Source organism: Notolepis coatsorum (genome assembly GCF_963971535.1).
Source record: "Notolepis coatsorum genome assembly, contig: SCAFFOLD_353, whole genome shotgun sequence".
NCBI lineage: Eukaryota > Metazoa > Chordata > Actinopteri > Aulopiformes > Paralepididae > Notolepis > Notolepis coatsorum.
Genome location: NW_028170390.1, coordinates 114,800 through 128,542, shown reverse-complemented (window position 1 = coordinate 128,542; position 13,743 = coordinate 114,800). Strand labels below are relative to the sequence as shown.

General features: G+C 49.4%; 1 protein-coding gene across 4 annotated transcripts in view; it reads right to left on the bottom strand.

Annotated features, from left to right (window-relative positions):
• The window catches only part of LOC311248544 (focal adhesion kinase 1-like), a 169,352-nt gene that overhangs the window by 64,554 nt on the left and 91,055 nt on the right, over positions 1 to 13,743 (bottom strand). The window lies entirely within an intron of this gene.

The following is a 13,743-nucleotide window of genomic DNA, read 5'->3' as shown; positions in this document are numbered from 1 at the left end:
ACACACACACACACACACACACACACACACACACACACGCACACACACTGTGGAACAGTGTCTGTCTGTCTGTCTGTCTCTCTGCTGTCTGTCTCTCTGCTGTCTCTCTCAAAATAGTATAAGTGCTATCTTGGCCCTGAGAGTTGCTCTCCGGCTCTGCAGCTGGACCCTCTCAAATCAGCACGAAAAAAGCTATAAGCTTATAAAACGATTTAATATGCTAAACTTCGTTTTAAATTCCTTAATTCACTTTTGTTTATTTCATAAGGATTTTCCCGACATAATGATACCTGCCCCGACCAGATCCGTGACTCTGTTGCGATACAGATGAATTATCTACTCAGAAAGCTTATAAAACAATTTAATATGCTAAACTTTGTTTTTAAATTCTTTAATTCACTTTTGTTTATTTCATAATGATTTTCCCGACATAATGATACCTGCCCCGACCAGATCCGTGACTCTGTTGCGATACAGATGAATTATCTACTCAGAATAGTATTATAAAGTGGCTATCTTTTATGCTGTAGATCACTGCTGGTATGTGCGTGCAGAACCTTTATTTCAGCGGGGACTGTAGTATTTATTTGACGTTACTGTACAATATATGTGTATTAAAAGACGGAGCTGTCTTTTATTGTATTATAATAATTATTAATATTAAAAATAAATTAAGAAAGGCATTCTTATTCCAGAATGCATTAATGACACTAACGGGCAACGGCAAAACAGTGGTTAATGGTCTTTATTAGTGTTTGCGGTGTCCAGGCAGCAATGGTCTTTTAGGAAGTTAATAGATATAATATCCGACAGTGTACAACACCCTCGGTTTCTTAGAAAACCTTCTATTTCCACACGTAAGCACAGAATTTAGAATGTGTGCACGCACAAAAAAAACGGGATTTATCACACGTGCGTACACAGGTCCTACGCACAGTTGTCTTGATAAATATCACCTTGCTCCTAAGCTGGAGCTTGTGCACTGTTTTAAGTATTTGCATACCAGAACCGCCCCGATTAACCATATACGGTAATGGAACACCCCCATGAAATGTGGAAAAGTGGACTAAGCCGAGGGAAGCGTGTTGTACACTGTGATGTCGGATATTATATCTATTAACTTCCTAAAAGACCGTTGCTGCCTGGACACCGCAAACACTAATAAAGACCATTAACCACTGTTTTGCCTTTGCCCGTTGGTGTCATTAATGCATGCTGGAATAAGAATGCCTTTCTTCATTTATTTTTAATATTAATAATTATTATAATACAATAAAAGACAGCTCCGTCTTTTAATACACATATATTGTACAGAAACGTCAAATAAATACTACAGTCCCTGCTGAAATAAAGGTTCTGCACGCACATACCAGCAGTGATCTACAGCAGGGGTTCCCAAACTTTTCAGGCCGGGACCCAGAAAATAAGGCGTCAGAGAGCCGCGGCCCAATGCACATCGTCAGGCTTTTTATTTTTTGCCAGGCGACCGATTTTTTAAGCCAAATATCACTTCAATCCTATTAAGTTAGTTCAAGTTAGTTATTCATTTATATGTGCTATTTATGAGAGGGCTAACTTGTTGCAAAATAATAATGATAATAATCATAGCCTCATTAAAATACTATTATTGCTTCGGTTGTTTTCAGCGTTTTATGTGCATAATCTGTTATTTAGTTTGAAATGTTCGTTGAAATAAGTAGATTTTTCGTTTTTGTTTATTTATTAAGTTAATATAAAACCATATAGTCACATTTTAGAATACAATAGAATAGAATTTTAGAATACAACTAGAAACACTGTCCTGGCCTGCTTCTAAGTTCAGTGGCCTGACAAAAAAAAAAAAAAAAAAAAATTTAAATCATCTCGCGGCCCACCCGTGGCTGCTCGTGGCCCACCTTTGGGTCGCGACCCCGACTTTGGGAACCACTGATCTACAGCATAAAAGATAGCCACTTTATAATGCTATTCTGAGTAGATAATTCATCTGTATCGCAACAGAGTCACGGATCTGGTCGGGGCAGGTAGCATTATGTCGGGAAAATCTTTATGAAATAAACAAATGTGAATTAAAGAATTTAAAAACGAAGTTTAGCATATTAAATCGTTTTATAAGCTTTCTGAGTAGATAATTCATCTGTATCGCAACAGAGTCACGGATCTGGTCGGGGCAGGTAGCATTATGTCGGGAAAATGTTTATGAAATAAACAAATGTGAATTAAAGAATTTAAAACGAAGTTTAGCATATTAAATCGTTTTATAAGCTTATAGCTTTTTTCGTGCTGATTTGAGAAGGGTCCAGCTGCAGAGCCGGAGAGCAACTCTCAGGGCCAAGATAGCACTTATACTATTTTGAGAGAGACAGCAGAGAGACAGACAGACACTGTTCCACAGTGTGTGTGTGTGTGTGTGTGTGTGTGTGTGTGTGTGTGTGTGTGTGTGTGTGTGTGTGTGTGTGTGTGTGTGTGTGTGTGTGTGCGTGCGTGCGTGTGTGTGACTACTAGTCTAATAGTAGAGACTCAGCCCCCCCCCCCCCCCCCCCCTCTGGACCACCTCCTAGTAGAGACTTCTCTAGGAAGAAGACGAAGATGAGGATTAAGGCGAGACACTGCAGGTGAATAGGCAAATATACTTTTTTGTTGATTTTGAGATTTTGTTATATTTTGCTTCCTAAACATGTCTTCTATGAAACTAGTGACAATAAAACGTCAATAACACACATTTAGTTGTTCATTTTACTTCATTTTGCCTTATTGCATCCATAAATGTCCACATATTTAATGGGGAACTGCCTCATTTGCATAATATAAACATACATTTCAGAAAACTTGTCTCTACTAGGAGGTGGTCCAGAGGGGGGGGGTCTCTACTGGGAGGTGGTCCAGAGGGGGGGGGGGGTCTCTACTAGGAGACTAGTGGTCACACACATACACACACACTGTTGTGAAGGGCCAGATTAAACTGAATATATATATATGTATCGTTTGATATACTTTGTATATTATTTATATATATACACGGAATATCCCTTTACCTGCGTACAGACCAGAGTAATATTCGCTCTCCTATTGGACAGCGCCACCAGGCGCCAACGCGCAAGCCCCCAACGGCAAGTTCAAAGACAACTGCAGGCATGTCAGAACATGCCCAGAGTATGCGTAGTAATACGAGACAAGGACTGAGGTTGGGACTAGATATTCACTTAAGTATAAATACGGCGCAGGTGTAAACAGCAGTAATTCAGTTCAGTACCTTACCACCTTCACCACGAGTCAACGTGCAGTGAAGTGAGCAACCTTGCGTCTAAATAGAGCATTGAGAACCGCGTGCGAATAGAATGTTAAAGTGTCAGAGTTTAATGAAGTAACGTTGAGTTCGACTTAATCTAATGTGAAGTAATAGTCGATCATTTATTGTATATCGTGCGGCCACAGTTCTTCCGTGTGTAGCATTACCCATCGGTTCGTCGTGTCTTTAGCTAGTGCACTTATCCAGGCTGTGTGGCCTAAATACGTCGCCCACACCCGAGGAGTCCTAGGCGAGAACCGTTGGACATGTACACAGGAGAATCGGCGCCGGCGATTGCAGAACCATTCCTGGTTGGATTATATTGCTTTGGGACCGTGACTACCGGAGAAGAGCACCGTTGATTTCCACTATCATTTGGGATTTAACCTCGTGAGGATTACCACTCGGGCCTGCCTCGTGGAAGGGGCTGGCTAGCTGTCGTCAATGCTGTCGAGCATCTTGGATTACAACTATTGCTTTTGTCTGCGGATCAAGGGAGTACAAGCACCGACTCCTGTACCTGGAGTCTCTTTATTCCTCGTTGACTCAGACGGAGTACCCGAACATTCCTCTACCCATTGTCTCCAGTTGGTACCGGTGTTGCCCTATATAATTGCTACTACACCACAGGTGGCGTCAGCTTAGACCCATCATAGGATTCCTGCTATTCTTAGTGACTTATGCTCTTGACTGACTTTACGTATATTCTTTGCCATACAAGCGCGACCCTAATTCTCATTCTGTAACCGAACGTTGCCTAATAATAATAAATTACCCTCCAATAGTATTTCTGTGTCAATGCCGTGTTCTTGTGAGTGTTCACCATCTATATTTGATGTACTGTTTGGCCAGTAATTAAAGTACATAACTAGCAGTGGTTTAATATATCACAATCTTTAATACAGTCAGGGTTTTGTAACCCCTCAGTTACAATTGGTCCTTCGAGCCGGAGGGTATCAGTGTAATATTTAATATAATATTAATATTAACCATGGCCAGCGGTGAACACTCCCCAAGCGGCTCCCCAAAGCTAGAACGCCCGCAGCGCAAACGTCAGCCACCTCCATATCTAGAGGAATTCGCTTTCGTTCTACCCCCTAACTTATCTAAACAGACGTTAAATACGGATAAAGCGGATAGTCAAAGCATGTCAAATCCTATCGACTTGGCGACCCTGCCAGTAGAGACCCCAGTGGGTTCAAACGAAACTGACTCAGCTCACGGGGGGACCAGGTGGGACATGACATGACTATACCTCCAGACAGCGTCACCGGGATAGACCCCGGAGCGCTCCAGGATAAAGAAAGCGCTCCAGGGATAGAACCCGACATACAACCAAGAGAAGAGAAACGCGCCCAGGAGATGGACCTCGGGGCGCGCCAGGAGAACAGATCTCCAACGAGCCCTGTCAGCACCCGATCACCTCCGTCAGTGTCATCCCCCACCGAGGCGGACCAGATACTGGCGCAAGCCTTGATCGCCACACTGACAGCCTCCACCGAACGCGACCGGCTTCAAGCAAAGACGCTTAGTGAGCGTGAACACTCCGCCACGGAAAGAGAGCGCCTCCACGCGCAACTCCAAGCGCAAGCCCTTAGTGAGCGCGAACACGCTGCCGTGGAACGAGAGCGCCTCCGGGCGCAACAATTAAGTGAGCGCGAACACTCTGCCATGGAACGAGAGCGCCTACAGGCTCAACAGATGAGCGAGCGCGAACAACGAGAGCGCCTCCAGGCGCAACAATTAAGCGAGCGCGAACAATCTGCAGCGGAACGAGAGCGCCTTCACGCGCAACTCCAAGCGCAAGCCCTTAGTGAACGCGAACACTCTGCAACTGAAAGAGAGCGCTTCCAGGCGCAACAAAGGAGTGAGGACGACCGCATAAGACTGGAGGAAAGGCGCCTTCAGACGGAAGAGAACATCGAACGAGACCACGCCAATGCACAGCGCGACGGCGCCAATGCCCAGCGCGAAGCAGAGCGCGACCGGCTGCAGGCGCAGATGATAGAACAATTGATTGCCAGGGCGACACCCCCTCTCTCCGCACGGAGCTCCCGGAGATCATCACGACAAGGGTCTAGGGCACCTTCCCCTACCCGACAAAGCGACCCGGGACCCGGCCAACAGGAGGAACCTGTCTACGTCTCCGACCCCCCTCCCCGACCGGTCCATACGAGACCCAGCCACCGGGAAGAACCAGCCTACGTCGCCGAGAGACTGACTAGAAGACTCCAGGACCTAGAAGAGGAAGAGGAAGAGGAGGAATGTCAAGCCCACCAGCAGCAACGTACTCTGGACCAGGAGGCCCAGTACAGCCCCGACTTCAGCCCCGAGTCACTGCACTACAAACCCCCGACTCAACTCACGGGTGAGTTTGACGTACAGTCAGCACCGAGGAACAGCACCTGGGGACCCGGCCTCTGGTACCCACCAAGTACTAACCCACGACAACACGTACGGGGAGACTCGCCCAGGAGGCCTCTTCCCCTACGCTCACCGATGTGCCAGCCATCCATGGCATCGTACCTTGGCACACCGACGTTCCCAGACTTTACGCGCGAGGACAGAGCACAATACACGGAATTACGCATGTGTATGGAGACTATGATGTCCGACGTCCCCGACGAGTCGTACAAATATGCCATCTTCCTCAAGCATCTCAAGGTGCCCAGAGCGCATAACATAGCGCTGGCATATTCCAACTCAAGCACCCCATACTCCGCGGCTCTAGTGGCCCTCGACCAGCGTTATGGACGCATATGGGATTACGTGATCCAAGAAATACGGGATATCGACCGCCTCCCCCCAGCCATAGACAATAGAGCACTGGATGACCTCTCTATCAAGGTACAATCCCTAGTAGGGATGCTGGGGTCCCAAAAGGAGAAGGGGAGATATGAACTGTATGCAAATTCTAATGTGGAGCGAATACTGGAGAATCTCCCTCCAGCCCGCCAAGAGCGTTTTCGGCGGCAGAGAGACCACCGTGATCCCGACGGCCCCGAGCCATCCCTCCTAGACCTGGCCGCTTTCCTCGCAAGGGAAGTCAGCAGCCTACGACTGGACACATTTGTGTGGAGTGGATCTAGCCCAAGAGATGGACCTCGGAGGTCCAACGAGAACCGCCGGTCAGTGACCGTTATGCACCAGGCCGAGTCAGTGCCGCAGCACAAGAACCACAGCACCCCCCCGACCAAGGGGAAGTGGAAGATTGTATGCCAGTACTGTGAAAAGGAACATTGGCTGTCTCAATGTGACACTTTCAAGAAGCTGACCGCTGACGAGGTGAGTCAGTGGATCAAAGCCAACCGCCGCTGCTTCCGCTGCGCGCGCAGCCATATGGCAGCTGAGTGCCGTTTAAAGAAGAAATGCAGCAAGTGCGACGGCGCCCACTTGGAGGTCCTACACGACAGCAATAAGAAGAAACCCGTACCCCCAAGCAGCTCGAGAGTGAACGTCATGTACATAGACCCTGCGAAGAGCGGGAGCTCCCGAGTGCTCTTGAAGGTGGTCCGAGTGATATTAAGCTACGAGGACAAGGTCATGGACACTTACGCCGTCCTAGACGATGGGTCAGAAAAGACTCTCCTCCTCGCATCCGCCGCAGCCCGGCTGGGTCTGCGGGGGAGCGAAGAAACAATGACAATCCGTACCATTAGAAGAGACCTGAAGACCATAAAGGGTGAAAATGTCTCCTTCACGATAGCAGCGGTCGGGCAGCCCGAGAAGCAGTATAGCATTACTAACGCCTTCACCAGCCACGACATAGGCCTGTCACAGTACACCTACCCCATCCCAAAGCTGATGGAAAAATACGTGCACCTACGTCAACTACCTATACCGCTCATCGACGACACCACCCCGACCCTGCTCATAGGATCCGACCACGCACACCTCATCGGGCCCAGAGGCTGTCCAGCAGCGGTCGAGACCCGCCTGGGTTGGACACTACAAGGCCCCCTCTCCGGGTCTTCCAACCGACCGACAGCCACTCGCTGCCTACACTCAAGGATAAACGAAGAAGACACCACCCTCTTACAGCACGTCGAGAGGCTATGGACATTAGACGCGATGCCCTTTAAGAATGAAAAGAAACTCGTTCGCTCAAAGGAAGACACTTATGCCATAACCCTCCTCGAGCAGAGGACAAAGAGAGTTGAGGTCAATGGAGTGATGAGATACGCAACTCCACTCTTGAGGCAAGAGGGTATGCCCACCCTCCACGTCTCAAAAGAAGCGACAGAGCGATATCTACTGAACACCGAGCGGCGTCTAGCCAAAGACCCCACTCAAGCCACTGTGTACCGCGCTGAGATCGACAAGCTGATCACAGCGGGACACATAAAGAAAATTGACATTCAAGAGGCCGACCAGACGATCGAATCATGGTACGTGCCCCACCACAAGGTCCACCACAACGGCAAGGATCGCATTGTATTCAACTGCAGCTACCAGATCGGACTACAGAATCTGAATAAAGAACTCTTGCCCGGCCCAACACTCGGCCCCTCCCTCCTCGGCGTACTACTACGTTTCCGCCAAGACAAGGTGGCCATCAGCGGCGACATCAAAGGGATGTTCCTGCAGGTGCGACTAGTGGAGGAGGACAAGCCCTTGCTGCGGTTCCTATGGAGAGAGAGGATCAAAGATGAGCAACCATCCATCTACCAATGGGAGGTCCCCCCCTTCGGAACCACATGCAGCCCATGCTGTGCTACGTTCGCACTGCAAAAACATGTGACAGAAGACCCTGAAGCTGACGAGGAAGTCAGACAAAGTGTAGAGAGGAGTTTCTACGTGGACAACTGTCTGCAAAGCGTCTCGACGCCAGAAGAAGCCGAAGCCCTCCTACTCAAGCTCCGCGCCTCACTGACCAAAGGCGGCTTTGATCTCCGGCAGTGGGCCAGCAGTGACCCTCAAGTACTTCGCAGCCTCTCCCCAGAGACAAAGGCAGCAAGCAGCGAGACCTGGATGGCGACCATCCCAGGGGAAGCACAAGAAATGACATTGGGCCTAGTCTGGCGCTTCAAAACAGACTCGCTCCATTACAAATACACACCCCTGACCACGGAGCAGGGAAGGTCGACCCCTCTACCGACCACCAGACGGAGCGTATACAGAACACTCGCAAGGCAATACGACCCGCTGGGGTGTATCCTACCTTACACCACCCGGGCGAAAATGATTGTACGAGAGCTGTGGGACAAGGAACAGGGCTGGGACGACCCCATACCCGACCACCTCGCTTCCACCTGGAGAGAGTGGGAGAGAGAACTCAACTCGCTCCAAAATGTGAACATACGCCGAAGCTACTTCCCACCCACAGTGCGGCTGGAGACGTGCCAGATGGACCTGCACGTCTTCAGCGACGCCTCAGAAGTGGCCTACGGCTCGGTGGCTTACTTGCGGGCCCGAGAGGAGGGAGGAGAAATACACACAGCCTTCATCCTGGCTCGCTCAAGGATAGCCCCCCGCAAGCAACAATCGATCCCGCGTCTAGAGCTCTGCGCAGCTCTGGTAGGCGCGCAACTCGCCACGTTAATCCAACGTGAACTCACCATCCCGGTGCAAAGAACAATCTTGTGGTCAGACTCCATGACCGTACTCACATGGATCCAGTCCGATTCGTGTAGATACAAGGTCTTCGTGGGAGTCAGAATCACAGAGATCCAAGACCTAGTGGGATCAGCGTGCTGGAGGTACGTGGACACGAAACAGAACCCAGCAGATGTCATCACACGGGGGATGTCCCTAGATGACCTCACACGTCACAATATCTACAGTGACGGTCCTGAGTTCCTCAAGCTCCCGGAAGAAGAGTGGCCTAACCCCACCCCTTGGGAGGCTAGTCAAGAGGAGGCAGAGATCAAGAAATCTATGTTATGTGGGTTGACGCACACCCCAGTCCCCACTGACCCTAACATAGACGACTGCCTCACCTTTGAGAGTGCGCAGTTAAAGACATTCCTGTGGCACCACCCTGAGGTCCCCCCCACTACCGACATTAACGCAGCTAACTACGAAGAGGCAGAACTCCTTCTGCTACAGCGAGCCCAAAGAGACTCGTTCCCCGACGAGCTAGACTGCCTGCAGGGAACAAAGCCAGTCCCGTCAGACAGCAGACTGCTCCACTTGGCCCCCGAGCGCGACACCCATGGCCTCATCAGGGTGGGAGGTCGTCTGAGACGGGCCCCGGACTTAACGGATGACGTCAAGTTTCCTATAGTCCTCAACAGCCGACACAAGGTCACCGAGCTCATCATAAAGAAATACGACGAGGATGTGCACCACGCTGGGGCAGAGAGAGTCTTCGCTGAGATCCGACATCGCTATTGGATACTGCAAGGAAGAGAAGCAGTACGACGCTTCCAGCGGACCTGTCTAGACTGTCGCAAGTGGCGAGCACAGCCCAGTATACCCATGATGGCAGACCTGCCTCCCTGTCGCCTCCGACTCGGCGATAAGCCCTTTCACTCCACTGGCGTGGACTGCTTTGGCCCGCTCTACGTGAAGAAAGGAAGAGGGATGGAGAAGAGGTGGGGCATTGTATTCAAGTGCATGACCACCCGAGCAATACACATAGAACTCCTTCCGACCATGAGTACGGACTCATTCCTCATGGCCTTCCGGAGATTCACAGCGCGAAGAGGAAAACCGTCTACGTTGTTGTCTGATCACGGGACAAACTTCAAAGGCGGAGAAAGAGAGCTGAGAGAGAGCTTCCAAGCCATGGGTCCAGAACTTAAGACCCACCTCGCTCCTTCTCAGATCGACTTCCAGTTTAACCCCCCGAACGCCCCTCACTTCGGGGGAACCTGGGAAAGAGAAGTACGTTCCATAAAGACAGCTCTGTACGCCGTGCTTGGGGCCCAGACCGTGGCTGAAGAAGTCCTCGCGACAGTCCTCACGGAGATCGAGGGAGTATTGAACTCAAAGCCCCTCGGTTACATCTCAAGTGATGTAGCTCAAGTGATGTCGACCCAGTCACCCCCAACACACTCTTGATGGGGCGGCTGGACCCCGCGCTTCCACAGACGGTGTACAGACCCGAAGAAGCGAACGGCCGAAGAATGTGGAGGTACAGTCAAGTATTGGCTGACAAGTTTTGGAACAGTTTCCTCCTCCACTACCTACCGTCTCTCCAAACCCGCCAGAAATGGGTAAAAGATAGAGACAACTTACAAGTGGGCACAGTCGTTATGATCATAGACCAGTCACTACCCCGAGCTATGTGGCCGGCCGGCCGCGTAGGCAAAGTGATCACTGGTGCCGACGGAAAGGTCAGAGCGGCAGAAGTTATTGTCCAGGGACGGACCTACACCCGACCCGTGGCGAGGCTGATAGAATTGCCAAGGCTCCCTGACACCCCTGATGACGATCATGACCCACTGACTTTGTAGATTGCCCTACTCCCCACAACAGACATTGAGCAGTTGACTGGACTATTAATCTGTCTTCCTCTTTAACTAATTAGGTGCGGACTAATTAGGAGGCGGCTGTTGTGAAGGGCCAGATTAAACTGAATATATATATGTATCGTTTGATATACTTTGTATATTATTTATATATATACACGGAATATCCCTTTACCTGCGTACAGACCAGAGTAATATTCGCTCTCCTATTGGACAGCGCCCCCAGGCGCCAACGCGCAAGCCCCCAACGGCAAGTTCAAAGACAACTGCAGGCATGTCAGAACATGCCCAGAGTCTGCGTAGTAATACGAGACAAGGACTGAGGTTGGGACTAGATATTCACTTAAGTATAAATACGGCGCAGGTGTAAACAGCAGTAATTCAGTTCAGTACCTTACCACCTTCACCACGAGTCAACGTGCAGTGAAGTGAGCAACCTTGCGTCTAAATAGAGCATTGAGAACCGCGTGCGAATAGAATGTTAAAGTGTCAGAGTTTAATGAAGTAACGTTGAGTTCGACTTAATCTAATGTGAAGTAATAGTCGATCATTTATTGTATATCGTGCGGCCACAGTTCTTCCGTGTGTAGCATTACCCATCGGTTCGTTGTGTCTTTAGCTAGTGCACTTATCCAGGCTGTGTGGCCTAAATACGTCGCCCACACCCGAGGAGTCCTAGGCGAGAACCGTTGGACATGTACACAGGAGAATCGGCGCCGGCGATTGCAGAACCATTCCTGGTTGGATTATATTGCTTTGGGACCGTGACTACCGGAGAAGAGCACCGTTGATTTCCACTATCATTTGGGATTTAACCTCGTGAGGATTACCACTCGGGCCTGCCTCGTGGAAGGGGCTGGCTAGCTGTCGTCAATGCTGTCGAGCATCTTGGATTACAACTATTGCTTTTGTCTGCGGATCAAGGGAGTACAAGCACCGACTCCTGTACCTGGAGTTTCTTTATTCCTCATTGACTCAGACGGAGTACCCGAACATTCCTCTACCCATTGTCTCCAGTTGGTACCGGTGTTGCCCTATATAATTGCTACTACACCACAGGTGACGTCAGCTTAGACCCATCATAGGATTCCTGCTATTCTTAGTGACTTATGCTCTTGACTGACTTTACGTATATTCTTCGCCATACAAGCGCGACCCTAATTCTCATTCTGTAACCGAACGTTGCCTAATAATAATAAATTACCCTCCAATAGTATTTCTGTGTCAATGCCGTGTTCTTGTGAGTGTTCACCATCTATATTTGATGTACTGTTTGGCCAGTAATTAAAGTACATAACTAGCAGTGGTTTAATATATCACAATCTTTAATACAGTCAGGGTTTTGTAACCCCTCAGTTACACACACTGTGGAACAGTGTCTATCTGTCTGTCTGTCTGTCTGTCTGTCTGTCTCTCTGCTGTCTGTCTCTCCGGCTCTGCAGCTGGACCCGTCAGTCAAGCTTATTTCCGCGTTGAAACTAATGCATGCAACTGATCTATGCCGTCCGTCTGCAGTCCCCATATTCTACCACAGGGCGTCAGCTAAGCATGCTCTGGGCTGTGCGCAGACATACGCACAAAGTCAAGTTCATGTTCTAATTGATAAATCCCACACTTTGCTTAGAAATGGTCGTACGCACGGGTTAAGCACATATCCGTGCGTACGTCACGTTGATAAATGAGGGCCCAGGTGTCTCTTACCTGAGGTGTGTTTTGAGCTCTGTGAAGCCAGGTGTCTTACCTGAGGTGTGTTTTGAGCTCTGTGAAGCCAGGTGTCTTACCTGAGGTGTGTTTTGAGCTCTGTGAAGCCAGGTGTCTTACCTGAGGTGTGTTTTGAGCTCTGTGAAGCCAGGTGTCTCTTACATGAGGTGTGTTTTGAGCTCTGTGAAGCCAGGTGTCTTACCTGAGCTGTGTTTTGAGCTCTGTGAAGCCAGGTGTCTTACCTGAGGTGTGTTTTGAGCTCTGTGAAGCCAGGTGTCTCTTACCTGAGCTGTGTTTTGAGCTCTGTGAAGCCTGGTGTGTCTTACCTGAGGTGTGTTTTGAGCTCTGTGAAGCCAGGTGTCTCTTACCTGAGGTGTGTTTTGAGCTCTGTGAAGCCAGGTGTCTCTTACCTGAGGTGTGTTTTGAGCTCTGTGAAGCCAGGTGTCTTACCTGAGGTGTGTTTTGAGCTCTGTGAAGCCAGGTGTCTTACCTGAGGTGTGTTTTGAGCTCTGTGAAGCCAGGTGTCTTACCTGAGGTGTGTTTTGAGCTCTGTGAAGCCAGGTGTCTCTTACATGAGGTGTGTTTTGAGCTCTGTGAAGCCAGGTGTCTTACCTGAGCTGTGTTTTGAGCTCTGTGAAGCCAGGTGTCTTACCTGAGGTGTGTTTTGAGCTCTGTGAAGCCAGGTGTCTCTTACCTGAGCTGTGTTTTGAGCTCTGTGAAGCCTGGTGTGTCTTACCTGAGGTGTGTTTTGAGCTCTGTGAAGCCAGGTGTCTCTTACCTGAGGTGTGTTTTGAGCTCTGTGAAGCCAGGTGTCTCTTACCTGAGGTGTGTTTTGAGCTGTGAAGCCAGGTGTCTTACCTGAGCTGTGTTTTGAGCTCTGTGAAGCCAGGTGTCTCTTACCTGAGGTGTGTTTTGAGCTCTGTGAAGCCAGGTCTCTTACCTGAGGTGTGTTTTGAGCTCTGTGAAGCCAGGTGTCTCTTACCTGAGGTGTGTTTTGAGCTCTGTGAAGCCAGGTGTCTCTTACCTGAGGTGTGTTTTGAGCTCTGTGAAGCCAGGTGTCTTACCTGAGCTGTATTTTGAGCTCTGTGAAGCCAGGTCTCTTACCTGAGGTGTGTTTTGAGCTCTGTGAAGCCAGGTCTCTTACCTGAGCTGTGTTTTGAGCTCTGTGAAGCCAGGTGTCTTACCTGAGCTGTATTTTGAGCTCTGTGAAGCCAGGTCTCTTACCTGAGGTGTGTTTTGAGCTCTGTGAAGCCAGGTGTCTCTTACCTGAGGTGTGTTTTGAGCTCTGTGAAGCCAGGTGTCTTACCTGAGCTGTGTTTTGAGCTCTGTGAAGCCAGGTCT